At 33.7% G+C, this 20,565-nt stretch overlaps 1 protein-coding gene across 1 annotated transcript in view; it reads right to left on the bottom strand.

Annotated features, from left to right (window-relative positions):
• LOC106131634 (CDC42 small effector protein homolog) overlaps nt 1–18,080 on the bottom strand; it is a 33,499-nt gene extending 15,419 nt beyond the window's left edge. Inside the window, exon 1 of the mRNA XM_013330790.2 lies at nt 17,882–18,080. The gene's annotated coding sequence lies outside the window, so the exon portion shown is untranslated. The remainder of the gene's footprint in view (nt 1–17,881) is intronic.
• Nucleotides 18,081–20,565: the final 2,485 nt, after the last annotated feature.

The raw sequence follows: 20,565 nt of genomic DNA, 5'->3' as shown, positions 1-20,565 counted from the left end.
TTTCATTCCTTTCTCTTTTAAAGCTTCGTGCATACAGTTTACCATCTCCTGTAACTCCTCCGCTGATGACGCCAGTATAACCTGATCGTCGGCATAGAGCAGACATTTGACGAGTAACTCATTCATCCTTAATCCACTTTTAGACTCTTTCAAATCTGTCAAACAGCTATCCATAAATAGGTTGAACAGCCACGGTGACGCAACACATCCTTGCCTAACGCCTTTCTCAATCTTAAACCACTCAGTGTGCGCTCCGTTTATCCTGACACAAGCACTCGAATCCTCATATAAGGATTTCAGTGCTCGTATTAAGAGACTGCTCACCCCATGCATAGAAAGTGCTGACCACAATTCATTCCTCTCAACTCTGTCATAGGCCTTTTCCAGATCTACGAATGTGCAATAGACTTTTTGACTCTTGGCCAAAAACTTTTCGGCTATGCACCGCAAGGAAAAGACCTGATCAGTACATCCCATTCCCTTTCGAAATCCCGCTTGAGCATCCCATATTTTGTCATCAGTATATAGGTATATATTTATGTGATTTTTTAAGGCTTGGAAAGAATTCTTATAAGGCGATGGGTCGAACATGTAACTAAGTATCTTTGAATTTTAATTCCATCTTTGGACCATTCAGCAAAAGCCTACGAGCCTTAATGATTTGTGTTTTATGTCTAAGACTCTGTTTACCATAAGACCTTATAATGTAAGTTTTATGTCCCTTTTAATCTCCGACCATCAGTTGAGTTACGCTAGAACTTTTTATAATACCGAGGTTTAGCTGTGCGAAGATAAATCGTGTTTTCCACTTTGTGCTCTGAAAATACAACTTTGTTCACCGTGGCGATATCACTTAGGTGTGCATAGTGGAAGAAGTCCGTCAGTCCGTCAGTTACTTTGCCTATTTTATTGGAAACAGCTGAACGTGGTTTTTTAGTTTTTCAAGACTGTTGGCTCTGTCTACCCCGCAAGGTATATGAACGTATGTTTATTGGTAAACTACCAGTCTACATACTTATCTAATTAAAGTTAAAATATAAACTTCGAGACCATTAAATAATATGGTTATTAGGTTTATATATCCATATATTCATATGGGCGTATGGAAAATAGAAATGGTTAGAAATTAAATTTTATCTAGTCAATTATACATATAGGTGATCCAAATTTGTCTAATTCAGGATCATGTTCAAAGGCGTACCTCAAGCTCCTCTCAAGAGAGGAGTAAGGAGAAGAATCAAAGGTTTGTAATTAAACAACTTAAATAAATATTACAGTAGGTATTTTCTTTCTCCTACCATCGATCCTTAAAAAGTGTGTTGGTTATGATGATTCATGATCATGACTAGTACCATTGATGTCATTTCATGTTATTGATTCTCAAACATTGAACACGTAACATTGAACAAAATACATTGAAATTGTATGAGATGTTAAAAAGTTTTATTTTTCTTAATGTAAACTATGATGCTATCGATCCATTGTCTATGAACAATTTTCGTAGTAATGAAAAATAAATAAAATGAATTGTTTATAAATATATAACATTTATTATAAAGAATAATGATTATTAAATGTTCACATATGATTTTATGCTGTGTAAATTAGTAACGCGAAGATAATGAAATCGAAAAACGAAAATCAAAAATATAGGTCTACATCAGATGTTCTCAATTATCGTTCATACACCACAGCAAAAATTCCACGGGTCTCCTCAGGGTTATATTTTCAGCCCTTTTTGTTTTAATATTACAATTTATTTCTTGTTTATCTGTCACTTTCAGGGAATTACCGGAAATTTTGTGTGAGCCTTTGTATAAACTCAGGTTACACAAAATTATACTTCACTATATCTTTTTCCACAAAATGTTATCAAGATTTAATAATAACATTAAGCCGTAAAGGAATTTTCACATTTTTATTAAGTAAGAATGGATTCTTCTGAAATAATTGCAAATACTGAAGCCGCCCACAGCCGCCATATGCAACTTATTGCCATTTCCAGCTATGATTCAGTACAGCTTGAAGTAAACAAACTCGTATTCCGCCGAGACGCGGCTATTCGCGGTCGGGGTGAAGCACCTGTCAGCTGACTCACTGTCGGGGGTGACCACGATTTTGGTCGAGTGTATTGTAAAGAGAGTTAATTCATTAAACAAATGGAGGACGCTCAAGTAAGTTTGTTTGCTCTTCACAGTTGAATCACTCAACGGATTTTGATAAAACTTTACAAATATAAACTTTATTTTAGACCTTAGAAAAAGAAATGGTGTACATTTTTGGAAATAAAAGTAGTAGTACTTTCCCGCAATGTTACATTTCCCACTCACCTATCATATCTCATCAATATATATCCGAATTTATAACACAATCTTATGGTATATTATGGTATCTACTCCGTCTCGTGTGACTTCGTGTGACTAGTATATAGGTACGTAGGTATTTTGTCAATCTTCGTATTTGAAACAAATTTTATAATGAGATTTTAGATTTATTCTTAAATTTTATTTATACTCACACGCCGTATTTTTTTTGCTTTATGTTCAAAAGGTACTACTTACAAGCACTTTTTCACACGACATGATTATAGCTGTCGTTCCCATAGCCATAAATTAATTATCTAAGTGGAAGAGAAATTTCTAAATAAATTATGAGCCTTTGTTAAACGAATATCGGAGTATAATCTTTCATTTTTTTACGCTATTAAGTTTTAGCTTTTTTAATGAATGCTTTCATAATTCTAACCAATAAAATATATAATGTGTGCCAGCTTCCCTTACCGCCCAGATTGTAGCAGTCGCTTTCTCTGAATCTCAATTTCATCATTCTAAACGTGGCTTTAGGTTCTTGAGACTGGCTCTGCCTACTACCTACCTGCGTGCTACATCTAAATCTTCTGCATCTTCAATCAATAACCCAAATCCATGTTTAACTCTTCAAAGGCTTTTAATCTAAATTTTATTGAGAGAATAAATTACTCATATTCATATGTAGTACACTTTCTAAGGATGTTGCAACCATAATTTTTAATTGATACTCTGTACTTAATAATATTTAATAATATAATAAATGTTTTGCAAATCATCTTTGTATGCTTTAAACGTGTAGAGAAATTGACTTGTCTGTAGATGGATGTAAGTTTTTTTACCCACTTGATATTAAGGCTTTATTCGTACAAATGGTTTAGTTTGGAATTGGATGTATAAAAATTTCAAAGGTGCATATTTCCTAATTTTGTTTTTAGACATAGATTGACTAATTATATTTGTAGTAGACCTAGATTTGAAGCTAACAGCTGAGAATGCAATTGGTATATACTCGTATAACGGAAACTTCGGTAAATCTTTTCTTAGTGCATCACTATGATATGTCAAAGTGTAATTCAGGTTTTTTAAAATAACTTACCACCCATAAATGTGGTCACACTAGCGACCCTGATGTTCGCAAGGCAGGGTCACAGGAATCGGGGACTTACGGGATAGGGGAACGAGGACAACCTTAAAAACAACCGTATCACTAATAATCATAAAGTACATATTAAAAAAAATATTTCAACAGAGAAAGGTGTTTTGCTTTATGGTTTGAACCTTGCAACTAAATGTAACTTGTTCGTCTTACCGGTATATTAAGGAAGCTTTTGGAAATTCTGGATATTATATAATATTTTTAAGATAATTGGCTGATTATAATTTTTAACCTGAAAATTGTTTTTGTTGAAAGTTGTGGTCCTTTATCCGTCTATAATAATGCCTTTTAATTAATTCTTATATAACAAATATTACCAATTTAATTTTAATGCAACCAAAAAAATAATGAAATGCATTACGTCTCCATAAGTTAAACGTAAGAATTATATAAATTGTAATTCATATGATACAAAAAGCTTACCTAAGCTCTTACGGTGTTTCTCACAATCGTGTAGAAGAGAAAGAGAGAATAGATTAGTTATGGGCATTCATTGTTAAGTGATCCGTATTATTAAATATACGGGGACCGCTGATACGTGATACACTTTTCGTGGTCTGTCGTCATCGTCACACTCAAAACTTGTGCTTTATCAAGCGTCGTGAATTGACCAACCAAGAGATTGGCCGCAGAGAGTAATCGCTCCTACTTTCCAGCTCACTCCACACTGTGAACTTGCCCTAATAACCGTTCATACGTTCCTACGACTTCTTGTTCGGCGTGTGCCCCTTTCGGTTCACGCCGTTAAGCCCTTTTTGATTATACGGGCTTAAATCAATACAGGTCATTCCATGTGAAAGGAGGTAGTCTAAAAAGTTCCCCGAGCATGGCGAAATTGGACAAGCGTGGTTAGTATTTTATTTGTTCTTCTTTATTACATATCTATCTGCTAAGTACCTATTATTTTCATAGTTAAAACTGTTGGACAAGTGCTTCCTACATTATAGCATTGTTTTTCTAGATCTTGTTGCGGTAGTAGGTATAAAAAATACGACGTTGGTATGTAAAAGCCAAATGAGAAACTTAGGAGAATCTTATTTTCTTCAAATGAGTATCTATTAAAATGTGAGAAAATGTAAGTATAATAAATTTAAGTTCACTATTAATTAAAATGTTATATGTTTATATTCAGTATTCTTGTAAAGTATTCAATTTCTACTGAAATTCAATGAATCATCTTAACCCTGAAGGTCGTTTTAATCAAAGCCGGGGTAATCGTAAGTATAGTTAATATAATGAATCATTGTTGTTGCTATTTAGTATTAACATCACGTACTTCTGATAACGAATAAGATTAAAGACTTTATGACGTTTTCGTCCTGGAGTCAATGGAAATCAAACTCTTTATCAAATTCTTAGCTTTTATTTTAAATCTAGGTATAATATATAGTTTAACCCTAGATAGATATGGGTAAACTGAAAAATACCGTAAAATAATAAAACTTCGAGGCTGTGTGTCATTTGTAAAAGCGAAATCGTAGCCAATTAATGTCATTGCAGTCGCCAATTAGTAGAAAACTGTCGACCTCAGTCTACCCCTTAATGGCATGGCGGTATGTAGGTAGTAGTATTTTCAGTCAGACATTGTAATAATTATCATTTTAAAATACAGAGCCTTTGAAACTAGTTTTCATAATCTACATTTTAGTTATAGTTACTTTACCTCAGTCTACCTCTTAATGGCATGGCGGTATGTAGGTAGTAGTATTTTCAGTCAGACATTGTAATAATTATCATTTTAAAATACAGAGCCTTTGAAACTAGCTTTCATAATCTACATTTTAGTTATAGTTACTTTACCTCAGTCTACCCCTTAATGGCATGGCGGTATGTAGGTAGTAGTATTTTCAGTCAGACATTGTAATAATTTATCATTTTAAAATACAGAGTCTTTGAAACTAGCTTTCATAATCTACATTTTACTTATAGTTACTAAACTAACACACAGTCTAAATAGCTGGGCCTAGAATAGCCTTTAGAAAGGCAAGGCACGTAGGTTCCTTATGAGGTCTGGGGTTGTACTAAGAGAGGATTTCCCAAAATTCCTGCAGGGATGAAATGACGAGGATATTTCGCTTCACGCGGGCGCAGACATAGATACTGTAGTCGTTATAAATACGGCCACTACTATTATAACAGGTATTATTCATAAATCTTATGAATTTAGCACAAGAAGTCGCACGCTGGCATTTAGTAAAACTGATTCTATCTCGCACACACAATAAGAGCAAGTATATAATTTAACGTGTTCTATTCTTCGTTAAAATAGTAAAGGTCATATGGTCACCGCTGGTCATTTGTGTGAATGAGGTTCAAATGATTTCCATACTTATATTTTAAAAGCAAAAGTGAATTTGTCTGTTACTCTTCAGAGTTAAACCACTGAATCGATCTGCATGAAATTATGGAAACATTTACTGTAGAGTACGGAGAAGGACATAGGGTAAATTTTATCCCGGTAAAAACTATAGTGTCCGCGGGATTTGCAACGAAAAACTTGTATTTTTTTGTAGGCGGCACTAAATTCGCGCGGGCGAATAATAGCAATAAAGGTTTTCTTGCTTTTGACAGGTAGAGTTTTAATGATGATAGGTGTTTCTTTGATCATATGTGCCGAAAAGTCTTTATAGACGACGGTCTTCTTACTCTAAAACGTTAAACAAATATGATTTGGTTTACTTTACTAGTTACACAAGGAAGAACTAAGTTATACTAGAGATTAAGAATGAAAAAATTGTAATAAAAACAAGAATATGTTTAAATAGGTTTAAATTGCAGCCACGTCTCAGCTTAGCGCATAAAGTTACGCGCGCTAGTTTAAATACTGGTTTCACTATCATTTATGGCCGAAACTTTATAGTGTCATTCGCACAAGTTTTCATCCGGGTCGCGTTGCTAGTATGTATTATCTAATACATCCTAACCAAAACAATGTAACTGGTATTTGTTTACAAAATGGGATTTCTTCATTGGCTCCATCCATAGACGTGTAAAATTATTCTTGTTGCGAGTAGGATGCATAGTTATTTCAGTCTGCACTATGCAAAAATTACTTGATTCAATCCGATGCTGTAACATAGTTTTTTTTAATGGAGAATGTAAGTTATAATTCGTAATTGTCACTCATGATCCTGAGTCTATTTATTTTGAGATGGCATATTTTCATGGGCGATCACTCAAACGCATTCTTCTAAGAAATTCATTGAGATAAACATAAATATCAATCATATTGATAACGGATTTATATGTTAAAATTGATTTTGAATCATTCACAAAACATTGTGATCGAAAGTAGTAAACATTTGAACTAGCTCAAGGTTCGTCTGTTTGATTACAATAATAATATTATTGATAAATATTTAAATACTTTATGTTTTTTACGGAAAGTTTTGAAGGTCAGGAGAAAGTTAAAGTCCATTTTATGGCTTGAAGTGGGTCAAGTCAGCCATCTGCCCCGTCCTGTTTTCAATTGCTATAGTTGAATTAAAATGTTATATGTACTGCATCGTAAACTGGAACAGTTTTACATACAGACGTTAATTATCTGTTTTTGTACAATTATTATTACATTATTATTTTCCTTCTTCTATGAGTAGAAACTAGGCTCTTTGTTAGAAATGGATATTTTTTCATTTTAGGTATTGATACTTATCAAGCTTTATAAGTTATACTATCTGCCTATCAGATAGATCAGAACCCGCCTTTTAGATTTTCGAAGCAATAATGTGTTAGTATTGCTTTTCTCCTTTAACCACCTGTTACGACATCCACAGAGAGAGAGAAAGACATTGAAGGCACAGCCAAGAGCTGACAATTAAAGATCGCCTTTAAGAACTTGGGAAAACTCAAACGAGTTTTGGTAACCTCTACGTTTCTGACATTGTGTCTGAAATAACTTTAGTATATACACAGGCAGACAACGGTCGTATAGTGTAGTAAATGTTCTACAAACATTGTTTCCTCCACTTACGATGTTCCCACAGCATTGGAAGTAAGTCGTCTCACGGCCTGTCGTTAAAGATAACTGAGGTCTATACTGACCACGAGAATGATTGAAATAGTCATGATACCTACTGAAACAATACGTTTAAAGCATCAATGGTCGAATGGTTACGGACTCGACTAAAAAGTATGATAAATAAATAAATAAATAATAAATATATACGGGACAAATCACACTGATTGAGTTAGCCTCGAAGTAAGTTCGAGACTTGTGTTACGAGATACTAACTCAACGATACTGTATTTTATAATAAATACTTATATAGATAAACATCCAAGACCCAGGCCAATCAGAAAAAGTTCTTTTCTCATCATGCCCTGACCGGGATTCGAACCCAGGACCTCTGGTGTCACAGACAAGCGCACTACCGCTGCGCCACAGAGGCCGTCAACACTAATACATCAATGATTATACATCAATGATTTTCTGAGTTATGCAAATATGTTAGTTTGATTACTAACCGATGCTCTTACGGGCAGGAAAAACATCGTGAGAAATCTTGGACATTAAGGCAACTAGTGCCGGTTTCCTCACGACGTGTTACCACGATTCAATCAATATGAGTTAGGTTCCCCGGTAAACTCAGACGGAAATTGCTTCTGGTTAAAATCTGATTTACCCAATCCAGGATTCTCAGGTCAAAGACAAACCCTGGGCAAATCCTGTCCAGAGAGGTGAGGATGCAACGACATTTGCTAGATCACAATTAGGCAAGTTAACAATATTACAGCAAATTGTATATTTATTTCAACATTGCACTGCGCCTGGATACATTTCCCAAGAATGCGAGATCAAAGCATGGGGCAGAAATAGCAGCGAGCGTTGCCATGGCGACCGTCTCCCGCGCAGATCCCATGCAGGATGCGCATTCGCAGGGCTGCGTTATTTGTGTAATGACTCATTTGTCCGACTATTTTGATGGTTTAGCGTCTAGACGTGAATATTAAGGCCAAATAGGAAGTGAGTGGTTTAATATGGAAGTGTTGTTTGATGTTATGTAGCAGTTATTGAGCGACTGTGCTAGACAACGTAATATGATTTTATATTTTCACTTGCTTTGTAATTTAAGAACCTTAAAAAGGCTTCTGGTAATATAGGATATACCTTATCTATCGCTATAACAATGTTGGACACAGAAGACGATGTTTAAGAAAGACTCTTATTAGGAACATAAAAAATCTAGTATAAACAGAATGCGCGCAGAAAAACCGATACTCGTCCGGTTTAATAGAGAGACTAATGTCTAAAAGTTGACACTTGGGGCACTTAAAGATGAGAGAGATAAAGAATTATCAAAATTTCTCCAAATATCGAGGACTACAAAATGTTTTCTAAAGCTACTGTATCGTTGTTTGTTTTGTTGTAACATTCGAACTATTTATCAAGTAAAATTATATCATAGCCTGTTGTTACTATATCATTGTATCAAATATTACGTCCTTTGTTGTCTACCTTGTATTTGACAATGAATTCAATTAGACGATAAACTGTAGCCGAAAAGACCAAATTAACAAGACCTGCGGAATCTAAAATAGCTGTAACAATTAAACTTTATCGGAGTTCTTGATATATTAGACTTGCATGATTCACAGTCTGACTGTGAACTATTTTTGTGGCCCGACGCGAAAGGACTGTTATAACATTGTATCAATTGCACTAGCCTTAGTTATGGTTTACGTATGTAAAATTTGATTTTATAGGTAACAATAAAATGCAAAATCATTTTAACGCTGCCAATTGTATGAAAAAACATAATTTTTTCTTGACCGGAGATTGAAAGCTTGTTGCAGTTTATTTATGGTCAACCGACCAACTGAGGGCTTGTAACAGTTGCACTTCTGAGGGATTATAGCAATATGGTACACCCCACAATACAGAATGAACACTAAAAGTAATATAAGACAAGAATAAAAGCTTGTTAAATCAATTTTCTTAAAACTGTTTAGGGAATACTATATCTCAACATTATTAGAACGATTGACAAGTCAAGTGGAATAAGTTTGACAATGGTTTGACATGTTGCTGTAGTGTAGCCGATTATTGACGAAATACGTATTCTATTTATCTTGATACTAGAGGCCGCCCGCGACTTCGTCCGCATGGAAACCCTATCAATCCCGCGGGAACTCTGGGATAAAAAGTAGCCTATGTGTTATTCTGGGTCTTCAGCTACCTACATACCAAATTTCATGGTAATCGGTTCAGTAGTTTTTGCGTGAAAGAGTAACAAACATCCATACAAACTTTAGCCTTTATAATAGTAGTAGGAAGGATTTCAATGATAAGGTAATCTTATGATTGCAGATACTGTCAGATGTCAAGTTGTTATGAAATGAGATATCGTTTGGATTAGTCGTCGCTAGTGGCAATCGATCTTGGGGTTCGCACATTAAAATAGAAATACGTTCATTTTTTAAATTTCGAGATGCAACCGCTTTCGAAGTGAAGTGTAAAAGAAGCAGTGAAACAAACTACACACTTGCATTTACATCGGACGTCAATTTAAAAATTGGTAAATGGTTCAGAATAAGTTTTAACTGATACTTCTTCTATATATGACCATATATTTGAACCTAAGCGTAATTCTGTACATAAAATATATTTTACAACAATATCTATAAAGATCACGTGCTTGGTCATCAAATCCAAAAATTAACTAAAATCTTAAGTGGGTAGGACCCCGACAAAAGCTAGAAACCACAAAAAAATACTATGCCTTCTGTGACATTTGAACCCTATAGATTCTAGATCACACGAAGGCACTTCCCAAAACGTTTATCAATTTCAATGTTATGTTAGTTTAGCATATGTATAATACTTACTACATATTATGCTAAACTAACATAACATTGAAATAGTAAAGGGCTTTTGTCTTCAATTCATTGTGTTAAATTTAATGGATGTGAACAAAAGATAACATCATATAATAGGACCGTGTACCATCTAAGAAGCTTGCGAAACTTTGACAGTTAATAATAGAGCGCCTCATTTACAGTTGCCAAAGATTCGAAGTGGTTATAACGATAAATGTTATGATATTTCAAACAAGATAATATAAGCTAGCTCTGATAAATCTAACGGGTTTCACAATATTGTAATAGGCTTGGGAATCTATACCATAGCGAAAGGAAAGTTACTTTTATATTCGTTTTCTCACCTTCAAGAAAAAATAATGTACACATACCCTTTTCGTTTCCTTTATATTAAGTCACATTAGTGAATCCATAAATCTTGAGGCTCTGTACTAGACTCACTACCATATAAGTATTCTTGCTCAGTACTATCACAATAGTTATCGGCGACACTCCATGTCTACATTAGAATAGAATAAAATATTACGGTTCCTACTTGAGATCCCTTAGACGGTGGTGCGGTTATTGACATTTCCTTATTAACCATGCGTATTGAAGTTGGTGTGAACATCCAACATAACAATACCATAATTATAGTTGCTATGTCGACTTGTATACTTACTCAACGATACTACTCGTATATTTTATTATAAATACTTATGCAGATAAACATCCAAGACTTTGGACAATCAAAGAAAGTTCGTTTCTTATCCGGGCCGGGATTCGAACCCGGGACCTCCAGTGTCACAGACAAGCTGCGCCACCGAGGTCGTCAAACATATATGACCGGGTTGTACGAGTATCTTGTAAGTTTGAAAATACTTTTAATCAAGATTTAGTTTTTGAACACTTTGACTGAAGATCAAATCATTGTTTTGACAAAGGAAACGGAAGGTGTCATTATTGAGTAGCAGAAATGGATGGTACTTAGATATTTTCGAAGATAACAGTCATTTAAAGCTATGCCATTGAAATAATTCGAGGGCCACTCAATCTGAGAAGTTCCTACCATATGGAGAGCAAACTACGAAAATTCAACTTCATTACATAATTATTTCATGAAATAACAGAAGTTCGCGTTATAAGCATAAACAACATCTGTTATATCATTGCCATTTCATGTCACAAACTGCGTTACACCACACTATCTGGAAAGCACATCTTAACAATTGCGAGGCATCCCAATTCCTTTAGCCAGCTATTTGGGTCATCCGCCACGAGCAGGATGGTGGCGTAACGCGCGTTTTATCAAGCCATTCCAATATTTACTTCTGAGATATTTGTTATTATTATAGTGATAATGGAGAGTGGTTTTTGTAACCTATTTCGAAACGGAATAGAAACCGTCTAGCGTTTCTTGGAAGCGATGATGTTTTGCACTTTGCGTGTTCTAGACACTTCATGTTAATGTAAATTTATTGCACTGTTTGCCTTTCTGCTAAATTATCCTACTTTTTATTGTGAGTGCGATATAGTTTATGTTCTATTTTCTATCTTATCTTCTAGTTTCACAAAACATTTCGTACTTATGCTTTTTAGTAGACTATTTTGGTCTTAAATTATTTCTTAAATCTTAAATTTTTTTCTTAAACTAGAGACTGCTTTTCTTAAAATGTTTTTAAGAATTTCTTACCATCGGAATGTCTACCTATGAATATGTCTGGTATAAAAATTTCAAAATTGTTTGCCTCAAATAGAGACAGTTATCTGGACCATAAATGTATAATTAATATGACTGTTACAATCATTGTGTTTTGTTTTTTTGCGAATGACTCACAGTTATTACACCACATGTACGTATTACACACTTCTACGTATTACTTACATAAATTAAGTTTTTTTCTCAGTTTTAGAACTAAATTTTCCTTAACATACATGATTAACATTTGAAAAGTGAAGAAAAAAACACAGAAGGTATACCTCGGGTCTACGTACTACGTATACGCAGAGATAAGGTAAAGTTTACAGGATACTTACAAAACATAAATAGAAAATAAATATATACTCACTTAATGCAAATATTTCAACAAAAATATGCATGTGACTTTGCATAATGCAAATATGCTTTCCAAACATAAATCTTGGCTTTGGAGTCCGAAAAGCATACACTTTCATTCCAACAGTGCATGTCATTTGGGCCACACTACATGATTCCTGCTTGAAGTCTCATCTGGGGAGGTCGTTAGAAAGTAGTATCATAAACATAATTATGTTTATTGTTATTTGTATTTTGCAGATGATAGCAGCGATATTTTGAAAACTTTTTCTAGATTTAGAAATGTTATATGGAAAGCAATCGCCTGATGTATAATTCATCAACAACAAATATGCATGCAGCGTGCGTTTTATATGAAGAAAAAACAGAGGAGTTAGATATAAAACTACTTTTACCATAATCTTGTTTTTTGAGTGAAATAATGCTTTTTAGTCGGTGCCTTTAGTAAACTACCTAAATTATCTAAACTTCTAAGTACTAATATAATCACAAGGTATAGTTTACCCTCTAGTCTTTTGAATTATTAAGAAAGAAACACCGAATAGTATTGTGAAGCTTATAAAATACATGAATGATTGTCTTGTACAGATTAAAGTGGATTATTGTTTAGATGATTATGTAATTGGAAACACTTATACACAATACTCAAGTCGTAAAAAAATCAACATCAGAAAAAACATGCGTAGCGTCAGGGTCAAGATCTATACGTTCACCGATTTTGAGTCATACTATTCTGACATACGAATCATGTAGATCTTTTGAATTTTTCTCTATGAGAGCCACTGCTAATAGTGCTTGTATACAAACGTTTTTTACTCCATAATCCAAATAAAGATAAGTTTTTATGTGATACATATAATGACAAAAATATCAAGAACTCTTAATGAGTCTTCATAGATTGGTCTTCTTTCAATGACTCAGCCTCGTTCAAGTGTGGACAATATTCTGCGTTTGTTGACTTTAGCGGGTGTAAGAAGAACTCTTGTTATATAAGGTGGTTAATCATTGTCATAGTTTTTATTTCTTTGAACATATGGTCCATTTTTCTGTTTGGTATGCGAATGACTTCCATCTGAATAATTTTGTTCGTCTCACAATGGTTTGCGTATGCGCGTCACACGGCTATTGTTGGGAACTGCTGGATCTTGTACGCCGAGTAATTTAATAATAATCTATTGTGTAGTTATAGTGAGTATTGTACGCCTAAGATTGTTAATCTAAGTTGCATGGTTTGTTATTTTGTTAAATGTGTGACATTGGATACATTTTTTTTTTGATATATTTAACATGTCTCTTGTTGTCTATGTCACTTGATTTTCTTTATGAGTAAGTATTACCCCTTGTATAGGAGCTTTAAATGTCTGCTACATACGTTGTAGGTATGTTGATCACAATCAATACTTAATGAATAATTTAATTTTGATTTCATAATTTATAAGATAGAATTACAACAAATATCACATTTTTTGTCATGATGTTATGGAAATTTACTGAAACAGTCGAATAAAATCAAATTGCATTGACAATGCATTGTTGCGAAGGTGAAAATGTCAGCAACACTATATTTCGTAATCTCGTCATACAATTTCTACGTGAGTGAGTCATTTCCAAGTTAAGTGCCGGTCAACAAACTTAAAAAAACACAGTCGTGAATACATGCTCTGCTCACATACAAGTAAATAAACTATGTCAGGCAAAGAATATTCAACTATCGCGTTTATTTATTGTCGAACTAATAACGGACCAAATTTCAAAGGTTTTAAAAATTGGAATGTTAGGAGTAATTTATTTATTTAAAACTTTATTGCACAAAATAAAAAAAAAATACAAAAGGCGGACTTCTTGCCGTTTGGCATTATCTACCAGAGTAATTGTCCAGTATGTATGAAAAGAGTAATGAGTGTGGAGGAAGACGCTAAGCCATTGCTTCTAGTAAAAGTTTAAGTAGTTACTTATTTTAGTATTGAGTTTTCTTATATCTTTACTTGTAGTAATATAGTAAAATTAATTTTAAAAAGTTAGAAATAATGAAAGTAACAAATTAAGTATGAATCAAGTAATTATTTTACTTACTAAGAAATACGTCGCATTGAGGGACCGCTCCAAACTTTAAAAATGCCAAATACTTAGTCTAACCAATCTAACTTATAACCCCCCTCTTTTTTCTTCGGGGGTTAAAAGAAGCATAGTTCCAACACAATGTTTAGCTTAATGTGATTAGGATCTAACTGAAACACAAATACTTCACGGAGCCATGCTAAGGACGTGAACCATGGAATGAACCCATTGACAATGGAGTGTTAAAGAGAACCAGGTGTTATGTTATTCGTATTCAGTAGAATCCAAATTGGGCATTGTAAATAGTTTAAAACTTTGAATAAAGAAGAACTTAATTAAAATTATGTAGCGATCGTGGCAAGTGGAAAGATGTAGTCTCTGCCTACACCTCCGGGATAGAGGCGTGATTATTGAATGTATGTATCCTATAATTAACCAAAGTAAAAGATTTAAAAAATAAATGTTGAGGTAACTTGGACTTCAATTCTAACGACGAACGTATCGTGGCAGTTCGAACGCCATTTTGTTGGTGTAATTACTTATAGGTTTTTGGAGGCGAATTTTCAATATTGATTAATTAACTAGGTAACCGGAAAAAATTCTATTGAATGTCTAGTCGTGAGATGACTTGACAAATGAGTTGATTGAAGAAATTATGTTGCTCACTTAGCACATTCGGCGTTGTACCGTTTGCAATGGGAGTTTCGTGTCTTGTCTATGTCTCGGTACCGTTGTTCAGAGTTCAATGTAACTTTTTTTATCTATGAAGAATACATAGTGCGAATTCTTTCCATTACAATATTCTGTTATGTTGCTTCGGTTACTCGGCTGGATTTGAACTTCACTTGATATTTTTATTTGTCTTCATCGTTGTAGGTAACGAGCCCACAAAATATTTAAAGGCAACAAAACTTGGGGATAAAGTACGTTTGACATGACTAATTGATGGAATGAAGATTGAAATATAGTGACTGGTTCCTAGTTCATAACTGAATATAGCCGATAATCAAAATCTAAAGGATCAACTAATAAAAAATAAAATGAAATAAGAACAATTAAATCACTTAGTAATCAAGGGTCAGTAAGTATTTTAAAAAAAGTAGATGAGTGTATTTTTGTCCATAAAAATCTCAAAGTTTACTGAAACATTGAAAATTTTGTAAATTCCTTTTGAAGTCTACGAACGAAAAACCTTTTAGAAATATGATGAGAGAGAGATAACAACTATAAAATAAGCAAACGACATTATTCAAACATAGATCTGCAAATGCCAAAATGTTGGAAAATAAGGTTTATGATGGTATTTTGGTGTTATATTGAGCCGATGCAGCAACTTTGCAAATGAAATTGGCAACGTTCCAAATCATAATATTTATTTTGAGAGCGTTGCCTACCCATCAATTGTTGCTGTTTTGAAATTCTGAAAGTTTACGATAGTAACTGGTTTTATAAAAAGTTTTCGTAATAAATCATTGACTTATTTGTTGATGAATTCAGCAAAATTTTTGTTAGGCAAATTCCAAAATGACCAACATTTTCACTTTTGCTGTCAGAAGTAAGTAAAATTGAACAAAATTAAACTTTATCAAGACGAAGAATGGGGTTGTGTAAACACGAAAGGTTACCAGCGCTAATTTTATCGGAAACTGACCGATCTGTGTAATCTCAATCAAGCTCATGTTTATCTGAAAAAGGAACTCCAACAGTTACAATCACGAGTTCTCTTCTCAATCAGTAAATCAGATTGTTTATAACGATTCATTTTTGTCCCTTAATTGTAATGACTTTTTTTAATGTTATAGGTTAGCAATCTATTATTATTATTTGTATCTCAATTCTATCATTACGCCCATAAAGATCAAAGTGGCCTTTTAGTATCTTCAAGGCTGTTGGCTCTGCCTACCCCGTAAAGTTTAAAAGCGTAATTAAATGTATCCTATGTAATTCTAAGAAATTGAACTGAATAAAGAGGAGTTATATTATGTAGGTTATTTATGTTTGTTCTCATGATATCATCACCAGCTGTTTTTTTGTAAGTAAATTTATAAATTATGTGGTCCCTTTTAATCGTTCGGCCAACTGTTTGTATGAAAAATGCTGTGAAATAATTTGTTATCCAAGATTTGGAATACGAGTATAGCTTTCCTTAAACAAAGAACTTAAACTTAAGAAACATTGCAGGCAGAGATTTCTGGGCCAGGCTTATGTAAATGAATTCAGTTACTGTTGTAGCATTAATATTCGTTCCATGACCAGACGGAAAACGGATGATCCCAAAAAATAAAGACGGTAATCGTCCGCTTCTAAAGTGCGTCATTGAAGCAATGTTATGTTGTAATCGTTTCAGTTATAACAACACTATTGTTATAATTAAAATTATCGCTATGACGCCTGAAAGCAGGGACTAGAGAAATGAATACATTATTCTTTGCATTATTTTATTACTTGTCTCTATTTGAATCTCAATATCATCATTAAGCCATAAAGGTGAATGTGGTCTTTCAGTCTTTTCGAGTTCACTCAGTACTTCAAAACGTATGAATCACTGCTGTATCAACTTATACCATACTTCTGCTTCACCAGTTTATAATATGTTATAAGATTCGATTTCTTTAATTACCATCATGCTTAGTCTCCTTTTACAAATTAAATAACAACTTTATGACTTTAAGCAAAGGTAAAGACAACAAGATATGCCTTGTTGTTACTTTTTTATAATATTTTCTGCATTTTATATATACTTTAAATAATAACGGTAAGATGTTTTAAGTTATTGTCGGCAGAATGAATAATTGTCGACTGTTTCCTTGTTTCAAGCAGAGAATAATACTGCAGTGACTCTACATAGATAAGTATTACATTTCAAATGCAACATCAAACGGTAAATGAATCAAGGGATTGATATCATAAATTGTAACCGCAAGTGTGTCCATGACTTAGGATATATATACCTACATACATAACTTACATACATTACTTACATTTACTCATTAAATAAAAGTTGAAATTTGCAGTCTCGTGTAAATATTAAAGCAAAAATTATCAATACCGTGGTATATAAGTTAACTTAAAAATAATCAGCAACGTTCTCAGCCGTTCGGCTTTAACGACACATGTTAGAGAATGCGTTCCAGTTTACTTTTTAAGTTGAAGAATTTGTTGTTATCATTGAAGATTTTTTTAGAGATAATCTGTTACTTCATAAAAGTATTGATGCAAATATATCAGAAGCAGTAGAATTCTTATCGTGTCATATCGAAGAAGATACTAATGCATAATGTATAGAAAATAGAAATGCTCTTCTTCATATAACGTGTAGAGAAATAGCAGATGAAGCAGTCAAACAAGTTCAAAAGAACACACACATAAGTAACGGAATTGCCAACGAGCTGTGTCAAGAAATTAAAAACCACCAATTAAAATACGTTACAGACCAAACAGGATATAATTAATCAATGAATTTAGAACTACTGCTTAAAATTACAGGATAAAAATCAATAAACTTACATTAAACACCGAATCCTTACAAAGTTTTAAGTTTCACTATTTAACAACGCACCGCTGTTGAGATTACACAAATTGTTTGGATCCGAAACACTTGATACTTGAATAAACGGTTTAACAATTAACTATTTAATGGTTTTTGATAACATTCACGACGAAGATCAAACGTGCATCCCCCACGGAGTTAACTTGGTTACTGGTGACGAAAAGCGGTTGAAAGGAGCGAGTAACCGAAAGGTCTTTACTGCTAACTGAGTTTAGAAACTGGATCTTTTCGACTGGGCAATACAACTTATATTTCAATGTTTCTTGTGTTAGTTTCGCTCCCATATCGTGTATGTCTCGACCATGCACACATTTCTTTTGAGAGGAGAGAAAAGGCGAAAGGACACTGCAAACCATAGAATATGTATTTCAAGATGGTGCAAACATTTGACGTCGATTATAAGGGGAAAAAGGCAATAAAGAAGAATTTGGTGTAAATTCCTTTAATAAATACGTGTGTGCCGTATCGTTATGGTTATGGCCAATTCGCTGATTATTTTATTAGGTACTTTTCTTGTATGGAAGAAAAGCAATGAGAGCTAAAGTCTAATAATAAGCTAAAGTATATGATTTATAACATTGCCCGTTTGGGATTTTCATTATTTTCCCGATTTTTATTTGGTTTTATTACTCGGGTTTCTTTTTTTAGGTTATAGACTACCAATCTGTCACAATTAGAATCTCATATTCATAATCAAGCCTTATCGTTAAACGTGACTATTCAGTTTTTTAAAAATTGTTTACTGTGTCTACCTCATAATGGATAAAGACGTGTTTGTGTATGTATTTTATGTAAGTATGTTATTTAGTTAATTTATTTTTCGTGTATGAAGTACTTACTAGGTATAGGTACCCACTTGACCTATTTAATTTTGGAGTAATAAAAGTAAGCGCAAGTAATTTGGTTATAAAAAATTGTAGTAAGTAAATATAATTCATTTGAGGTCACGGATGCTAACGGATACTCTCTATCTTAAAAATATTTATTCTACGTAAGCGCTTGGTCAAACCGACCGGCCGCGTCGCCGGTGCCCGAGATATCTTTGTATTGTGAAAACAACTTAACAGCTTGAAGTGGACGTGTACTGTTTAACCTATTACGAAGTGGAAGGGTTATGTTGTTATCATAGTTTGTACTTTTGAAGTTGGAATAATAAGAAATAAGATGAAATAAAGATAATAGAAGATGTGTTACAATAAGTGACTTGAGTATTAAGTGGTAAATACTTACTGATAAATGTGTTGTAGCAACTGATGGGAATCACTTAGTTTGAGTTTAAGCGTAGTAGATGACAGCTTTACAAATTGCGTGAGCTGCAACTGTTGCAAGAAAACGATACAAAATTCAAAAATTCAAAATTTTTATTCATTATTACAGGATACTATCATATCGCTTAATAATTGTCGAATCTTTTGGTTTCACAACATTGTTTGACGTCAAATAAATTACTTAAAACTAAGTTTACTGCCGCTTCCAAGGAGTCAGTGCAGAAGAAGCGATAACAAACTGCACAGCATACATCACACTAGTTTCAAATAATTGCCGTGTGGTTCCCGGCACCAATATAAAAAGAATAGGACCAGTCCATCTTTTTCCCATAGATGTCGTAAAAGGCGACTAAGGGTTGGGGGAAGGGAAGGGGGCTTATAATCTTGAGATTCTTCTTGTAGGCGATGGGCTAGTAACCTGTCACTATTTGAATCTCAATTCTATCACTAAGCCTAACAGATGAACGTGGCCTGTCAGTCTTTCAAGACTGCTGGCTCTGTCTATTCCGCAAGGGATGTAGACGTGATTATACGGATGGATAGATGAATATGTTTTCTTTAATTGGAAATTCAGTAAGTAGTTGTATTCTTATAAAAAAATAGTCCAGTGTTTAACAGTAACTTTGTATTTTTTTATTCTGTTAACACTTTCCTTAGTCTAACCTCACGTTCAACCCACATGGCCTATTGGTCGAATACTTCATAGTGGGTAAGCAGCTGTCGATGAGCTGCCCAATTGCCCACCCATCTGGATACATTCCATTGTCCATGAGTCAGAATATCGTCGGACACGGAACATTTACGGTTTGTGTGAAAAACTGAAAGCAGATGCGCGCACGCCGACTTGTAATTTATACTTGCGCATATGTATCGCGAGAAAGTGGAATGGTATCGCTATTTTTTTTGTACTTATTTTATTCTGTATAGTATAATATATATAAATACACAGATTGATTTAACCTCTCAACTACTAACTCAACGATATTTTATAATACTTACTTATATAGATAAACAGTATGTATGCACTTAAGCATCTGCTTCAATGTTATAATTAACTAGTGTGTGTTAAATTGGCGTTCTCGAAAATCTTATTTTTTAAACTGTTTTTATTAGTGAAGACCTGTAATTGGCTCTTAAATGTATAATTGAAAATCTAATGATTGTAAAACTTGCTGTTGGTCATCCAAATATATAAAATAAAATAAACATCCAAGATCAGAGAAAGTTCGTTTCTCATCATGCTTTTGGTAAGAGAAAACATCGTGAGGAAGCCTGCACAGTCAGGCAACTGAATGTGTAACCATATGATCCAATACAGGTAAGGTCAGACGGGAGTCGCTTCGTGTAAAAACCTGACTCACCCAATCCAGGAT

The sequence above is a fragment of the Amyelois transitella genome, chromosome 20, assembly GCF_032362555.1.
Source record: "Amyelois transitella isolate CPQ chromosome 20, ilAmyTran1.1, whole genome shotgun sequence".
Lineage (NCBI taxonomy): Eukaryota > Metazoa > Arthropoda > Insecta > Lepidoptera > Pyralidae > Amyelois > Amyelois transitella.
The sequence above is the reverse complement of the archived record's forward strand: the minus strand, read 5'-3'. Positions and strand labels throughout refer to the sequence as shown.